The sequence below is a fragment of the Triticum urartu genome, chromosome 1 (genome assembly GCF_003073215.2).
Source record: "Triticum urartu cultivar G1812 chromosome 1, Tu2.1, whole genome shotgun sequence".
Taxonomy (NCBI): Eukaryota; Viridiplantae; Streptophyta; class Magnoliopsida; order Poales; family Poaceae; genus Triticum; species Triticum urartu.
The window spans coordinates 251,568,991-251,584,352 of record NC_053022.1 but is presented as its reverse complement, the minus strand read 5'-3'; positions in this window follow the sequence as shown (position 1 = coordinate 251,584,352).

Below are 15,362 nucleotides of genomic sequence, written 5' to 3'. Positions count from 1 at the left end.
GCTGGAATTAGGGTTTTGGCTCCGTATCTAGTAGTTTGGGTGTACGTAGGTATATATTGGAGGAAGGAGTACGTCGGTGGAGCAACAGGGGGCCCACGAGGGTGGAGGGCGCGCTCAGGGGGGTAGGCGCGCCCCCTACCTCGTGGCCTCCTGGTTGATGTCTTGACGTAGGGTCCAAGTCCTCTAGATCATGTTCATTCCGAAAATCACGTTCCCGAAGGTTTCATTCCGTTTGGACTCCGTTTGATATTCTTTTTCTGCGAAACTCTGAAATAGGTAAAAAATATCAATTCTAGGTTGGGCCTCTGGTTAATAAGTTAGTCCCAAAAGTAATATAAAAGTGTATAATAAAGCCCAATAATGTCCAAAATAGAATATAATATAGCATGGAACAATCAAAAATTATAGATACCTTGGAGACGTATCACTATCTTACGATCATGCAAAGCAATATGACAATGAATGCTCAAGTCATGTATATGATGATGGTGGAAGTTGCATGGAAATATATTTCGGAATGGCTATGGAAATGCCATAATAGGTAGGTATGATGGCTGTTTTGAGGAAGATATAAGGAGGCTTATGTGTGACAGAGCGTATTATATCACGGGGTTTGGATGCACCGGCGAAGTTTGCACCAACTCTCAAGGTGAGAAATGGCAATGCACGGTACCGAAGAGGCTAGCAATGATGGAAGGGTGAGAGTGCATATAATCCATGGACTCAACATTAGTCATAAAGAACTCACATACTTATTGCAAAAGTTTATCGGCCCTCGAAGCAAAGTACTTCTACGCATGCCCCTAGGGGGATAGATTGGTAGGAAAAGACCATCGCTCATCCCCGACCGCCACTCATAAGGAAGACAATCAATAAATACCTCATGCTCCGACTTCATTACATAACGGTTCACCATACGTGCATGCTACGGGAATCACAAACCTCAATACATGTATTTCTACTAATCCACAACTACCCACTAACATGACTCTAATATCACCATCTTTATATCGCAAAACTATTGCAAGGAATCAAACATATCATATTCAGTGATCTACAAGTTTTATGTAGGATTTTATGACTAACCATGTGAATGACCAATTCCTGTCATCTCTCTAAATACATATATGTGAAGCAAGAGAGTTTAGTTCTTTCTACAAAAGATATGCCCGTGCTCTAACAAATATAAGTGAAGAAAAAGAGCATTCTACAAATGGCGGTTTTCTATGTAAAGAGAAACAGGCAATTCAAACTTCAAATGATATAAGTGAAGCACATGAAGCATTCTATAAAGCCATACTCAAAAGATATAAGTGAAGCGCATAGAGAATTCTATAAATAAACCAAGGACTATCTCATACGAGCATGGTGCATAAAAGAGAAGTGAAAACTAAATGCAAAAGACGCTCCAAGATCTGCACATATCGCATGAAAGAAACGAATCCGAAAACATACCAATAATTGTTGAAGAAAGAGGGGATGCCTTCCGGGGCATCCCCAAGCTTAGACGCTTGAGTCTCCTTGAATATTTACTTGGGGTGCCTCGGGCATCCCCAAGCTTGAGCTCTTGCCTCTCTTCCTTCTTCTCAGATCGAGACCTTCTCGATCATCGAACACTTCATCCACACAAAACTTCAACAGAAAACTTGGTAAGATCCGTTAGTATAATAAAGCAAATCACTACTCTAAGTACTGTTGCAAACCAATTCATATTTTTTTGGCATTGTAGATACTATAATATAACTTTTTCCTGGCTTAATCCACTGATATAAATCAATAGTTTCATCAAAACAAGCAAACTATGCATCAAAAATAGAATCTGTCTAAAACAGAACAGTCTGTAATAATCTGAACATTCACCATACTTCTGATACTTCAGAAATTCTGCCAACATTAGGAAAAATAAAAAAATTGTATAGAAAGATAGTTCAAAAAGAATTAGAACCATTTGACGTTCCAGTAAAAAATGTAAAATCGTGCACTACAGCCAAAGTTTCTGTCCTGCACTGCACAAACCAACAAGCATTGTAAACATCCTAAAGGCAAACCTTGGCACATTATTTTTTATTTTTAAACCTTATAAAAGCACAGAACAGAAATAAATGACTCTCTAAAACTTCTGGGTTGTCTCCCTGGCATCGCTTTCTTTAAAGCCATTAAGCTAGGCATATAGTGCTCAAGTAATGAATCCACCCGGATCCCAAGGTATATCAAAGCCAATTTTAATTAGGAATGATTTGGCATTTAGTAGTGAGCACAAAGTAACATATATAATGCAACAACGAAGTCTAACTCTCTTCCTATGCATCGGCATGTCATAAAAGAACAATTCATGCACACACAGTAAAGGCCAATGAATAGTATAAACAGTTTCTTGCAATTTTATCGTATTGCAAACATAGAGTGGTGGAGATATAGTTCCTCTCTCATAATAATTGCAAGTAGGAGCAGAAAGCACATGCATATTACATCTATCAAAATCACCATGTGTAGTAGTAAAAGGCAACCCATCAATATAATCCTTAATAAGCACAAACTTCTCCGATATAGTGTAGTTTGGAGAATTCAAAAAGATAATAGGACTATCATGTGTGGGTGCAATAGCAACAATTTAATGTTTAACATAAGGAACTATAGCAAGTTCATCTCCATGAGCATAATTCATATTGGCATCTTGGCCACAAGCATAGCAAGCATCATCAAAAAGGGATATTTCAAAATAATCAACGGGATCATAGCAATTATCATAGCATTCATCCTTCGGTAAGCATGAAGGGAAATTAAACAATGTATGAGTTGAAGAGTTACTCTCATTAGAAGGTGGGCACGGGTGCTCAATCCGTTCTTCCTCCTTTTGTTCTTCGCTCTCCTCCTCATCTTTTTCATCCAATGAGCTTATAGTTTCATCAATTTCTTCTTCCATAGATTCCTGCAAAATATTAGTCTCTTCTGGGACAGCGGAGACTTTCTCAATTAACGCATCAATATCGGAATTGTATTCATAATTCTGATAACAATATTTAAGGATAGCTAAATTTTCAGCATCATAAAGATTTTCATATTCTTTGAACATAGATTCAATTTCATAAGCACCCATAAAGCAACAAATTCTTCTATTTGTTCCACATCATAATAGTCATATATACCTCTAGCATAAGAAGCCAAAGTTTCATTATCATTAAATTTGCATAAAAAGGGAAGGTGTGGAACCTTCAAACTAGAGCAACAAGTATAATCATATCTCAAGCATAGTTGCCTAGCATACCATTTCAACATATAAATTTGATCCCATAATAGTTTCCCTTTTTGAGTCAAGCGACAATCCCTAAAGTATTCACGTTGATCCAACGTGTCTCCCATTACCAAATTGAATGGGGTTTTCTCTGGATTATCAAAGTAGTACATAATATATGTCACATAACGAGCATCGAGGGTTTTAGGAGGTTCCTCATCTCCAAGAGCAGCAAGTACACCTAATTTTTTTTGGTATTTCGTGTTCCATATCCATAAATAAAGATAAAGAACAACTAAGAACAACAAATAAAAATTACTTAGTGCTAAAGCAAACAAGCACACACGAGAATATTAACCCCACGCTATTGCTCCCCGGCAACGGCGCCAGAAAAAGTCTTGATAACCCACCAGTATAGGGGATCAATTGTAGCCTCTTTCGATAAGTAAGAGTGTTGAACCCAACGAGGAGCTAAAGGTAGAACAAATATTCCCTCAAATTCTGTCGACCACTGATACAACTCTACGCACGCTTAACGTTCGCTTTACCTAGAACAAGCATGAAACTAGAAGTACTTTGTAGGTGTTGTTGGATAGGTTTGCAAGATAATAAAGATTACGTAAATAAAAAGTAGGGGCTGTTTAGATAAAGACACAACTAAGTTAGTTTTAGTAAAGAGCTTTTTGTTACGAGAAAGTTATTTGTCCCTAGGCAATTGATAACTAGACCGGTAATTATTATTGTAATTTTATTTGAGGGAGAGGCATAAGCTAACATAATTTCTCTACTTGGATCATATGCACTTATGATTGGAACTCTAGCAAGCATCCGCAACTACTAAATATCATTAAGGTAAAACCCAACCATAGCATTAAAGTATCAAGTCCTCTTTATCCCATACACAAACAACCTACTTATTCGGGTCTGTGGTTCTGTCACTCACGCCACCCACCATAAGCAAATCATGAACATATTGCAAACCCTAGAGCGGGAATCCCTCACGCTTGCGCGACACGGAGAGCACCATAGGATAGCACCAATAATAAAACATGCAACTCAAACCAATCACGATCATCAAATAACCCATAGGACAAAACAGATCTACTCAAACATCATAGGATAGCCATACATCATTGGGAAATAATATATAGCATTGAGCACCATGTTTAAGTAGAGATTACAGCGGGTAAGAGAGAGGTTACACCGCTGCATAGAGGGGGGAAGAGTTGGTGATGATGGCGGTGAAGTTATTGGTGAAGATTGCGGTGATGATGATGGCCCCCGGTGGCACTCCGGTGCCACCGGAAGCGAGGGAGAGAGAGCCCCCCTCCTTCTTCTTCTTCCTTGACCTCCTCCCTAGATGGGAGAAGGCTTTCCCCTCTGGTCCTTGGTATTCATGGCATGGGAGGGGCGAGATCCCCTCCGAGTTTGGATCTGTCTCTCTGTCTCTCTCTGTTTCTGCGTTCCCTGATTATACCCTTTCACCGTTTCTTATATTCCTGGAGATCCGTAACTACGATTGGGCAGATATTTTAACACGACCTCTATCCAGATATTAGCTTTCTTGCGGCGAAAGAAGGTCATCAACCTCCTTACGGGGTGGCCACGAGGGCCCAGGGTGCGCCTGCCCCTTGGGGCGCGCCCCCTGCCTCGTGGCCCCCTCAGGCATCGTTTCGCGTTGATTTTTCTTCCCAAAAATCACATATATTCCAAAAAAATCTCCATCAGTTTTTATCCCATTTGGACTCTGTTTGATATGGATATTCTCTGAAACAAAAAACATGCAACAAACAGCAACTGGCACTGGGCACTGGATCAATATGTTAGTCCCAAATATAGTATAAAAAGTTGCCGAAAGTATATGAAAGTTGTAGAATATTGGCATCGAACAATCAAAAATTATAGATACGACGGAGACGTATCAATCTTCAAGAGGAAGACGGAGCTGATATTAGTGTTACTATCTACAAAGCTCGAATTGTCGCAAAATGTTTTCGACAAGTTCAAGGTGTTGACTACCATGAGATTTTTTCACTCGTATCGATGCTTAAAAGTCTGTCCGAATCATGTTAGCAGTTGCCGCATTTTATGAAATCTGGCAAATGGATGTCAAAATTGTATTCCTTATTGGATTTCTTAAAGAAGAGTTGTATATGATGCAACCAGAAGGTTTTGTCAATCCTAAAGGTGCTAACAAAGTGAGCAAGCTCCAGCGATCCATCTATGGACTGGTGCAAGCATCTCAGAGTTGGAATATTTGCTTGATAAAGTGATCAAAGCATATGATTTTATACAGACTTGCGGTGAAGCTTGTATTTACAAGAAAGTGAGTGGGAGCACTACAACATTTCTGATAAGTATATGTGAATGACATTTTGTTGATCGGAAATAATGTAGAATTTTTTTGGAAAGCATAAAGGAGTGTTTGAAAAGAGTTTTTCAAAGAAAGACCTCGATGAAGCTGCTTACACATTGAGCATCAAGATCTATAGAGATAGATCAGGACACTTGATAAGCTTTTTTTTCAATGAGTACATACCTTGACAAGATTTTGAAATAGTTCAAAATGGAACAGTCAAAGAAGGAGTTCTTGCCTGTGTTGCAAGGTGTGAAGTTGAGTAAAGACTCAAAACCCGACCACAGCAGAAAATAGAAAGAGAATGAAAAGTCATTCCCTAAGCCTCAGTCATAGGTTCTATAAAGTATGATATGCTGTTTACCAGTCCTATTGTATACATTAGCATGATTCTGGCAAGGGAGTACAATAGTGATCTAGGAGTAGATCACTGGACAACGGTCAAAATTATCCTTAGAGGACTAAGGAAATATTTGAGGTGATAAAAGAGTTTGTTGTAAAGAGTTACGTCGATGCAAGCTTTTTACATCAATCTAGATGACTCTAAGTCTCGATCTGGATACATATTGGAAGTGGGAGCAATTAGCTAGAGTAGCTTCGTGTAGAGCATTGTAGACATAGAAATTTGCGAAATACATACGGATCTGAATATTGCAGACCTGTAGACTAAACTTCTCTCACAAGAAAAACAAGATCACTCTTTTGGTGTTAATCACATAGCGATGTGAACTAGATTATTGACTCTAGTAAACCCTTTGGGTATTAGTCACATGGAGACGTGAACTAATCACATAAAGATGTGAACTAGATTATTGACTCTAGTGCAAGTGGGAGACTGAAGGAAATATGCCCTAGAGGCAATAATAAAGTTATTATTTATTTCCTTATATCATGATAAATGTTTATTATTCATGCTAGAATTGTATTAATAGGAAACTTAGTACATGTGTGAATACATAGACAAATAGAGTGTCACTAGTATGCCTCTACTTGACTAGCTCATTGATCAAAGATGGTTATGTTTCCTAACCATAGACATGAGTTGTCATTTGATAAACGGGATCACATCATTAGGAGAATGATGTGATTGACTTGAACCATTCCGTTAGCTTAGCACTTGATCGTTTTAGTTTACTGCTATTGCTTTCTTCATGACTTATACATCTTCCTATGACTATGAGATTATGCAACTCCCGAATACCGGAGGAACACTTTGTGTGCTACCAAATGTCACAACGTAACTTGGTGATTATAAAGGTGCTCTACAGGTGTCTCCGATGGTAATTGTTGAGTTGGCATAGATCAAGATTAGGATTTGTCACTCTGATTATCGGAGAGGTATCTCTGGGCCCACTCGGTAATGCACATCACTATAAGCCTTGCAAGCATTGTAACTAATGAGTTAGTTACGGGATGATGTATTACGGAACGAGTAAAGAGACTTGTCGGTAATGAGATTGAACTAGGTATTGAGATACCGACGATCGAATCTCGGGCAAGTAACATACCGATGACAAAGGGAACAACGTATGTTGTTATGCGGTTTGACCGATAAAGATCTTCGTAGAATATGTGGGAGCCAATATGAGCATCCAGGTTCCGCTATTGGTTATTGACCGGAGACGTGTCTTCGTCATGTCTACATCGTTCTCGAACCCGTAGGGTCCACACGCTTAATGTTCGGTGACAATCAGTATTATGAGTTTTTTGTGTTTTGATGCACCGAAGGTAGTTTGGAGTCCCGGATATGATCACGGACATGACGGGGAGTCTCAAAATGGTCGAGACGTAAAGATCGATATATTGGACGACTATATTCGGAGACAGAAGTGTCCCGGATGGTTTCGGAGAAAACCGGAGTGCCGAAGGGTTACCGGAACCCCCCGAGAGAAATAATGGGCCTTATGGGCCTTAGTGGAGAGAGACAGGGCTGGCCTAGGGCAGGCCGCGCGCCCCTCCCCCTTTGGTCCGAATTGGACTAGGAGAGGGGGGTAGCGCCCCCTTTCCTTCTCCCTCTCCCCCTTCGTTTCCCCCTCCTAGTAGGAGTAGGAAAGAGGGGAGTCCTACTCCTACTAGGAGGAGGACTCCTCCTCCTGGCGCGCTTACAGGGGCCGGCCGACCTCCCCCCTTGCCCCTTTATATACGGGGGCAGGGGGCACCTCTAGACACACAAGTTGATCTGTTGATCTCTCCCAGCCGTGTGCAGTGCCCCCCTCCACCATAATCCACCTCGATCATATCGTAGCGGTGCTTAGGCGAAGCCCTGCGTCAGTCGTCATCACACCATTGTGCCGAGGAAACTCTCCCGTGAAGCTCTGCTGGATTGGAGTTCGTGGAACGTCATCGATTTGAACGTGTGCTGAACTCGAGGTGCCGTGTGTTCGGTACTTGGATCGGTCGGATCGTGAAGACATACGACTACATCAACCGCGTTGTGCTAACGCTTCCGCTTTCGGTCTACGAGGGTATGTGGGCACACTCGCCCCTCTCATTGTTATGCATCACCATGATCCTGTGTGTGCGTAGGAATTTTTTTGAAATTACTACGTTCCCCAACAGCCCAATGTGTAAGCAGCTTCATCGAGGTCTTTCCAGAAAATTCTACATCATTTCCAATCAACAGTATGTCATTCAAATATACTTATCAGAAAGGCTATAGTGCTCCCACTCACTTTCTTGTAAATACAGGCTTCACTGCAAGTCTGTATAAAACTATACGCTTTGACCAAGTTATCAAAGCATATATTCCAACTCCGAGATGCTTGCACCAGTCCATAGATGGATCGCTGGCGCTTTCACATTTTGTTAGCACCTTTAGGATTGACAAACCTTCTGGTTGCATCATATACAACTCTTCTTTAAGAAATCCATTAAGGAATTTAGTTTTGACATCCATTTGCCAGATTTCATAAAATGTGGCAATTGCTAAAATGATTCGGACAAACTTAAGCATCGCTACGAGTGAGAAAATCTCATCGTAATCAACACCTTGAACGTGTCGGAAAACCTTTTTGCGACAATTTGAGCTTTGTAGATAGGAACACTACTATTAGCGTCCGTCTTCCTCTTGAAGATCCATTTAATCTCATTGGCTCGCCGATCATCAGGCAAGTCAATCAAAGTCCATACTTTGTTCTCATACATGGATCCCATCTCAGATTTCATGGCCTAAAGCCATTTCACGGAATCTTGGCTCATCATTGCTTCCTCATAGTTCGTAGGTTCGTCATGGTCAAGTAACATGACCTCCAGAACAAGATTACTGTACCACTTTGGTGCGGACCGTACTCTGGTTGACCTACAAGGTTCGGTAGTAACTTGATCTGAAGTTTCATTATCATCATCATTAGCTTCCTCACTAATTGGTGAAGAATCTCTGGAACTGATTTCTATGATGAACTACTTTCCAATTCGGGAGAAGGTATAATTACCTCATCAAGTTCTACTTTCCTCCCGCTCACTTCTTTCGAGAGAAACTCCTTCTCTAGAAAGGATCCATTCTTAGCAACGAATATCTTGCCTTCAGATCTGTGATAGAAGGTGTACCCAACAGTTTCTTTTGGGTATCCTATGAAGTCACATTTCTCCGATTTGGGTTCGAGCTTATCAGGTTGAAGCTTTTTCACATAAGCATCGCAGCCCCAAACTTTGAGAAACGACAGCTTAGGTTTCTTGCCAAACCATTGTTCATACGATGTCATCTCGACGGATTTAGATGGTGCCCTATTTAACGTGAATGCAACTGTCTCTAATGCATAACCCCAAAACGATAGTGGTAAATCGGTAAGAGACATCATAGATCACACTATATCCAATAAAGTACGTTACGACATTCGGACACACCATTACGCTATGGTGTTCCAGCTGGCGTGAGTTGTGAAACTATTCCACATTGTTTTAAATGAAGGACAAACTCATAACTCAAATATTCACCTGTGCGATCAGATCGTAGAAACTTTATTTTCTCTTTACGATGATTCTCCACTTCACTCTAAATTTTTTTCAACTTTTCCAAACATTCCAGACTTGTGTTTTATTAAGTAGATATACTCATATCTACTCAAATCATCCGTGAAGGTCAGAAAATAATGATACCCGCCGCGAGCCTCAACACTCATCGGGCTGTATACATCAGTATGTATTATTTCCAATAAGTCAGTGGCTCGCTCCATTGTTCCGGAGAACGGAGTCTTAGTCATCTTGCCCATGAGGCATGGTTCGCAAGCATCAAGTGCTTCATAATCAAGTGATTCCAAAAGCCCATCAGTATGGAGTTTCTTCATGCGCTTTACACCAATATGACCTAAACGGCAGTGCCACAAACATGTTGAACTATCATTATTAACTTTTGCATCTTTTGGCATTAATATTATGAATACGTGTATCACTACGATCGAGATTCAATAAACCATTCACCTTGGGTGTATGATCACAGAAGGTTTTATTCATGTAAACAGAATAACAATTACAACTCAATACTAGAACAAAATATGACTCTATATGAATTCCTCCGGCGGTGTATCGAGATGTGCAATGATTCAAGAGTGACATGTATAAAAAATTATGAGTGGTAGCTTTGCCACAAATACGATGTCAACTACATGATCATGCAAGGCAATATGACAATGATGAAGCGTGTCATAATAAACGGAATGGTGGAAAGTTGCATGGCAATATATCTCGGAATGGCTATGGAAATGCCATAATAGGTAGGTATGGTGGCTGTTTTGAGGAAGATATAAGGAGGCTTATGTGTGATAGAGCGTATAATATCACGGGGTTTGGATGCACCGGCGAAGTTTGCACCAACTCTCGAGGTGAGAAAGGGCAATGCATGGTACCGAAGAGGCTAGCAATGATGGAAGGGTGAAAGTGCGTATAATCCATGGACTCAACATTAGTCTTAAAGCACTCACATACTTATTGAAAAAATCTACAAGTCATCAAAACCAAGCACTACGCGCATGCTCCTAGGGGGGTAGATTGGTAGGAAAATACCATCGCTCGTCCCCGACCGCCACTCATAAGGAGGACAATCAAAGAAACACCTCATGCTTCAAATTTGTTACACAACGGTTACCATACGTGCATGCTACGGGACTTGCAAACCTCAACACAAGTATGTCTCAAATTCACAACTAATCAACTAGCATGACTCTAATATCACCATCCTCATGTCTCAAAACAATCATCAAGCATCAAACTTCTCATAGTATTCAACGCACTTTATATGGAAGTTTTTATTATACCCATCTTGGGTGCCCATCATATTAGGACTAGTTTTATAGCCAAAGAAAATTACCATGTTGTTCTAAAAGACTCTCAAAATAATATAAGTGAAGCATGAGAGATCAATAATTTCTATATAATAAAACCACAATCGTTCTCTAAAAGATATAAGTGGAGCACTAGAGCAAACAACAAACTACTCCGAAAGATAAAAGTGAAGATCAATGAGTAGTTGAATAATTATGCAACTATGTGAAGACTCTCTAACATTTAAGAATTTCAGATCTTGGTATTTTATTCAAATAGAAAGCAAAAAAAATGACTCTCCAAGCAAAACACATATCATGTGGTGAATACAAATATAGCTCCAAGTAAAGTTACCAATGAACGAAGACGAAAGAGGGGATGCCATCCGGGTCATCCCCAAGCTTAGGCTCTTGGTTGTCCTTGAATATTACCTTGGGGTGCCTTGGGCATCCCCAATCTTAGGCTCTTTCCACTCCTTATTTCGTAGTCCATCGAATCTTTACACAAAACTTAACAGAAAACTCGTAAGCTCCGTTAGTATAAGAAAGCAAATCACCACTTAGGTACTGTCAAGACAAGATTCATAATTTTTCTCACATGATGCCTACTGTACCATACCATTTCTACAATTTATATTAAGCAATATAAGCCATAGAAACTAGAAAACAAGCAAACTATGCATCGAAAACAGAATCTGTCAAAAAACAGAACAATCTGTAGTAATCTGTAACTCTCGAACACTTCTGTAACTCCAAAAATCCTGATAAATTAGGAAGTCCCTGGAAATTTGTATGTAGATCTACTGCAGTTGGAATTGGTAGTTTATCGCTCTCTGGTAAAAAATGAAAATTATTTTCGTGAGCGCATACTTTCTGTTTTTATCAGCAAGATCAAACAACAATCACCCAAGAAGATCCTAAAGGCTTTACTTGGCACTTTATTGAAACAAAAGCTATAAAACATGATTACTACAGTAGCATAACCATGTGAACACACAAAAACAGTAAAGTTAAATATTGGGTTGTCTCCCAACAAACGCTCCTTTAATGCCTTTCTAGCTAGGCATGACGATTTCAATGATGCTCACATAAAAGATAAGAATTGAAACATAAAGAGAGCATCATGAAGAATATGACTAGCACATTTATGTCTAACCCACTTCCTATGCATATGGATTTTGTGAGGAAACAACTTGTGGGAACAAGAATCAACTTGCATAGGAAGGTAAAACAAGGATAACTTCAAGATTTCCAACACATAGAGAGGAAACTTGATATTATTGCAACATGTAAAAGCATATGTTCCTCTCTCATAATAATTTTCAGTGGCATCATGAATGAATTCAAAAATATAACCATCAAATAAAGCATTATTTTCATGATCCACAAGCATACAAAATTTACTACTCTTCACATAAGCAAAATTCTTCTCATTCATAATAGTGGGAGCAAACTCAACAAAATAACTATCATGTGAAGCATAATCCAATTGAAAGTTAAAATCATGATGACAAGTTTCATGGATATCATTATTCTTTATAGCATACGTGTCATCACAATAATCATCATAGATAGGAGGATTGCTTTCATCATTATAAATTTGCTCATCAAAACTTGGGGGACAAAAAATATCATCTTCATCAAACATAGCATCCCCAAGCTTGTGGCTTTGCATATCATTATTATCATGTGTATTCAAAGATTCATACTAACAACATTGCAATCATGCTCATCATTCAAAGATTTAGTGCCAAACATTCTAGTACATTCTTCTTCTAACAATTTGGCACAATTATCGAAATCCTTATTTCCACGAAAGACATTAAAAAGATGAAGCATATGAGGCAACCTTAATTCCATTTTTTGTAGTTTTCTTTTATAGACTAAACTAGTGATAAAACAAGAAACTAAAAGATTTGATTGCAAGATCTAAAGATATACCTTCAAGCACTAACCTCCCCAATAACGGCGCTAGAAAAGAGCTTGATGTCTACTACACAACCTTCTTGTTATAGACGTTGTTGGGCCTCCAAGTGTAGAGGTTTGTAGGACAGTAGAAAATTTCCCTCAAGTGGATGACCTAAGGTTTATCAATCCGTGGGAGGCGTAGGATGAAGATGGTCTATCTCAAACAACCCTGCAACCAAATAACAAAGAGTCTCTTGTGTCCCCAACACACCCAATACAATGGTAAATTGTATAGGTGCACTAGTTCGGCGAAGAGATGGTGATACAAGTGCAATATGGATGGTAGATATAGGTTTTTTGTAATTTGAAAATATAAAAGCAGCAAGGTAACTAATGATAAAAGTGAGCACAAATGGTATTGCAATGCGTTGAAACAAGGCCTAGGGTTCATACTTTCACTAGTGCAAGTTCTCTCAACAATAATAACATAATTGGATCATATAACTATCCCTCAACATGAAACAAAGGGTCACTCCAAAGTCACTAATAGTGGAGAACAAACGAAGAGATTATTGTAGGGTATGAAACCACCTCAAAGTTATCCTTTCTGATCGATCTACTCAAGAGTACGTAGTAAAATAACACGAAGCTATTCTTTCCGTTCAATCTATCCTAGAGTTCATACTAGAATAACACCTTAAGACACAAATCAACCAAAACCCTAATGTCACCTAGATACTCCAATGTCACCTCAAGTATCCGTGGGTATGATTGTACGATATGCATCACACAATCTCAGATTCATCTATTCAACCAACACAAAGAACTTCAAAGAGTGCCCCAAAGTTTCTACCGGAGAGTCAAGACGAATACGTGTGCCAACCCCTATGCATAAGTTCACGAGGTCGCGGAACTCGCAAGTTGATCACCAAGACATACATCAAGTGGATCACGTGAATATCCCATTGTCACCACAGATAAGCACATGCAAGACATACATCGAGTGTTCTCAAATCCTTAAAGACTCAATCCGATAAGATAACTTCAAAGGGAAAACTCAATCCTTACAAGAGAGTAGAGGGGGAGAAACATCATAAGATCCAACTATAATAGCAAAGCTCGCGTTACATCAAGATCGTGCCAAATCAAGAACACGAGAGAAAGAGAGATCAAACACATAGCTACCGGTACATACCCTCAGCCCCGAGGGTGAACTACTCCCTCCTCGCCATGGAGAGCGCCGGGATGATGAAGATGGCCACCGGTGAGGGATCCCCCTCCTGCAGGGTGCTGAAACAGGGTCCCGATTGGTTTTTGGTGGCTATAGAGGATTGCGGCGGCGGAACTCCCGATCTAGGTTATTTTCTGGAGGTTTCTGTATTTATAGGAATTTTTGGCATCGGGAACAAGTCAGGGGGGTCCCCGAGTCGTCCACGAGATAGGGCGGCGCGCCTGGGGGGTGGGGGGTAGGGCGCGCCCCCCAGCCTCGTGGACGTCCCGGGACTCTTCTGGCCCAACTCTTTTACTCCAGGGGCTTCTTTTGGTCCATGAAAAATCGTCAAAAATTGGCACATCCATTGGACTCCGTTTGGTATTCCTTTTCTGTAAAACTCAAAAACAAGGAAAAACAGAAACTGGCACTGGGCTCTAGGTTAACAGGTTAGTCCCAAAAATCGTATAAAATAGCATATAAATGCATATAAAACATCCTAGTTGGATAATATAATAGCATGGAACAATAAAAAATTATAGATACGTTGGGGACGTATCCTCTCGCCAACTATTGATTCTACGACTATCGCTACCGCTTAGTGATAAAGTAAAGCAATTACATGGTGATTGATTTCATACAATAAAGCGACAACCATAAGGCTCCTGCGAGTTGCCGATAACTTTTACAAAACATGATCATCTCATACAACAATTTATATATCATCACGCCTTGACCATATCACATCACATCATGCCCTGCAAAAACAAGTTAGACATCCTCTACTTTGTTATTGCAAGTTTTACGTGGCTTCTACGGGCTTAGCAAGAACCGTTCTTACCTACGCATAAAAAACGACAACGCGGTATAGTGATTGCTTTTTGATCTTCAGAAAGAACCCTGTTCATTGAATCCGATTCAACAAAAGTTGGACAAACTGACACCCACCAGTCTCATGAACGCGGTCATGTAATGTCAGTCCGGGTCGCTTCATCCAACAATACCGCCGAATCAAGAAACAACTAGTGACGGCAAGCAATATGTATATACCCACGCCCACAACTCCTTTGTGTTCGACTCGTGCATATAACATCCACGCATAGACCTGGCTCGGATGCCACTGTTGGGGAACGCAATATTTCAAAAAATTTCCTACAATCATGCACGATCTATCTAGGAGATGCATAGCAATGAGAGGGGAGAGTGTGTCTACGTACCCTCGTAGACCGAAAGCGGAAGCGTTTATCAACGCGGTTGATGCAGTCGTACACCTTCACGATCCGTCCCGATCAAGTACCAAACGTACGGCACCTCCGCGTTCAGCACACGTTCAGCTCGATGACGTCCTCGCCTTCTTGATCCAGCAAGACGGGCGAAGTAGTAGATGAGTTTCGGCAGTAC